Source organism: Phoca vitulina, unplaced genomic scaffold (assembly GCF_004348235.1).
Source record: "Phoca vitulina isolate PV1807 unplaced genomic scaffold, GSC_HSeal_1.0 scaffold2, whole genome shotgun sequence".
Classification (NCBI taxonomy): domain Eukaryota; kingdom Metazoa; phylum Chordata; class Mammalia; order Carnivora; family Phocidae; genus Phoca; species Phoca vitulina.
Genome location: NW_022589705.1, coordinates 50026669 through 50029862, shown reverse-complemented (window position 1 = coordinate 50029862; position 3194 = coordinate 50026669).

Here is a 3194-nt window from a genome sequence, read left to right as displayed (position 1 = left end):
TATTTGACAGAGAGACAGCGAGAGAGGGAACACAAGCAGGGGGAGGGGAGAGGGAGAAGCAGGCTTCCCGCGGAGCAGGGATTCCGATGTGGGGCTCTATCCCAGGACCCTGGGATCATGACCTGAGCCGAAGGCAGACGCTTAACGACTGAGCCACCCAGGCACCCCCATTTTTTTTTTTTTTAAACAAAAGAACACTGGACTGGGATTTAGGAGATTGGGTAAATTCAACTCTATCTTTCCTGATTGCATGATCAAGGGAAAACACTTAACTTTTCTTATCCTCAGCTTTATAATATATCAATTCATAATATTTATTGCCCCCATCTATCTCACAGATAAAATCCACTCAATTAATATTTATTAAAAATTTAACTTGACCAGGGCTCCTGTGTGGCTCAGTCGGTTGGGCATCTGCCTTTGGCTTGGGTCATGGTCTCGGCATCCTGGGTTTGAGCCCCGCATGGGGCTCTCCGCTCTGTGGGGAGTCTGCTTCTCCCTTTCCCTCTGCCCCTCCCCCCCCCTTGTACGCACGCTCTCTCTCTCTTTCAAATAAAGAAATAAAATCTTAGAAAAAATAAGATAGATATTCTTAACATGGATGTACAGATGAAGAAACTGAGATTCTGCAAATTTTAAGGAAACTGCTCAAGATCATAGAGCTAATTAGTTATGGAGTAGAGATTCAGACCAGAGCTTTTGATTTTAAGCTCTGCTTTCCATTGTGAAAACAATTCTTAAAATAGATAAGGAGCTATAATTTATTTAAATCATCATCTTCATCAACAACATCATTTTGGCTTGTTCTTGTCTAGCCCCTAGATACAGAGTTTACAAGTAGAATCTTACCTGGGCAAATCATTTTATCTCTCTAGGTCTCAGTTTTTTGACTCTTTAAGTGGTGATTGGTATTTCGACGGCTATGTTTTGCTCAGAGATATTTTTAGTTGGGCCTAAATAATTTTTTTCTGTTTTTTAAAAAAACAAGTTATTGAGGTAGTATAGCTGACATAAAATAAAGAGCACATATTATAAGTGTACAATTTGATAAATTTTGACACATGAAAACCGTTACCACAATCAAGATAATGAGCATATCCATCACCCCCAGAAGTTTCCTTATGCCCCTTTGTAATCCATTCCTGACTTTCCACTCTTTGTTCCAGGTAACAACTGATCTGCTTTCTTTTACTATACATTTGTTTGTATTCCCTAGAATTTTATATAAATGGAACCATATAGGTTATACTTTTTTTGGGTCTGGTTTCTCTCACTCAGCTTAAATATTTTGGTATCTATCCATGTTGTAATATGTATCATTAGTTCATTCTTTATGATAGCTGAGTAATGTTCCATTATATGAAAGTACAATAGTTTGTTTATTCACTTATCTGTTGATGGACATTCTGGGCTGTTCCAGATTGGGGCTGTTATAAATATACCTGCTAGATTGTCTAAGCAGAAGATCAACAAGGAAACAAGGGCTTTGAATGACACTCTAGACCAGATGGACTTCACAGATATATTCAGAACATTCCATCCTAAAGCAACAGATACACATTCTTCTCGAGTGCACATGGAACATTCTCCAGAATAGATCACATACTGGATCACAAATCAGGTCTTAACCGGTACCAAAAGATTGGGATCATTCCCTGCATATTTTCAGACCACAGTGCTTTAAAACTTGAACTCAATCACAAGAAAAAATTTAGAAGGAACACAAATACATAGAAGTTAAAGAGCATCATACTAAAGAATGAATGAGTCAACTAGGAAATTAAAGAAGAATTTTTAAAAATTCATGGAAACAAATGAAAATGAAAACACAATTGTTCAAAACCTTTGGGAGCAGCAAAGGCAGTCCTAAGAGGGAAGTATATAGCAATAGAAGCCTTTCTCAAGAAACAAGAAAAGTCTCAAATACACAATTTAACCTTACACCTAAAGGAGCTGGAGAAAGAACAGCAAATAAAGCCTAAATCCAGCAGGAGAAGAGAATTAATAAAAATTAGAGCAAAAATCAATGACACAGAAACCAAAAGAACAGAACAGATCAACAAAACAAGGAGCTGGTTCTTTGAAAGAATTAGTAAGATTGATAAACCCCTAGCCAGACTTATCAAAAAGAAAAGAGAAAGGACCCAAATAAATAAAATCATGAATGAAAGAGGAGAGATCACAACCAACACCGAAGAAATACAATTATAAGAATATATGAGCAACTGTATGCCAACAAATTAGGCAATCTAGAAGAAATGGATGCATTCCTAGAGACATATAAACTACCAATACTGAAACAGGAAGAAATAGAAAACCTTACTGTTATTACTATCGATTACTTCCTCTATGTTTGTTATTAGCAGCTTTATATATTTGGGTGCTCCCATGTTAGGTGCATAAATATTTACAATTGTTATATCTTCTTGGTGGATTTTCCCCTTTGTTATTATAAGTGTCTTTCTTTGTTTCTTGTTACAGTCTTTGTTTTAAATTTTACTTTATCCATTATAAATATTGCTACCTCAGTTTTCTTTTCACTTCCATTTGCATGATAAATGTTTTCCCATCCCTTCACTTTCAATCTGCATGTGTCTCTAGGTCTGAAATGAGTCTCTTGTAAGCAGCATACAGATGGGTCTTGCTTTTTTATCCATTCCATCACCCTATGTCTTCTGACTGGGGCATTTAGTCCATTTACATTCAAAGTAATTATTGATAGGTATGTACTTATTGCCATTTTGTTACTTGTTTTATGGTTGTTTTTGTAGTTCTTTTCTGTTCCTTTCTTCTCTTGCTCTCTTCTCTCATGATTTTCTGGCTTTCTTTATGATATACTTGGATTCCTTACTCTTTATTTTTTTGCATACATATTATTAGTTTTTGATTTGTGTTTACCATTAGATTTGTATATAACATCTTATGCATGTGGCTGTCTATATTAAGTTGATGATCACTTAAGTTTGAACCTATTCTTTATTTCTTTCTCACCCATGTTTTTGGTATATGGTGTCATACTGTACATCCTTTTATTTTGTGAATTTCTTGACTGCTTTTTTTATAGATATACTTAATTTTACTGCTTTTGTGCCTCTTACTTTTCTTACTCCTGCTTGTGATCTTTCCTTTCCACTCATTGTTGCTTTAACATTACTTGTAGGGCTGGTTTAGTGGTCATGAATTTCTTTAACTTT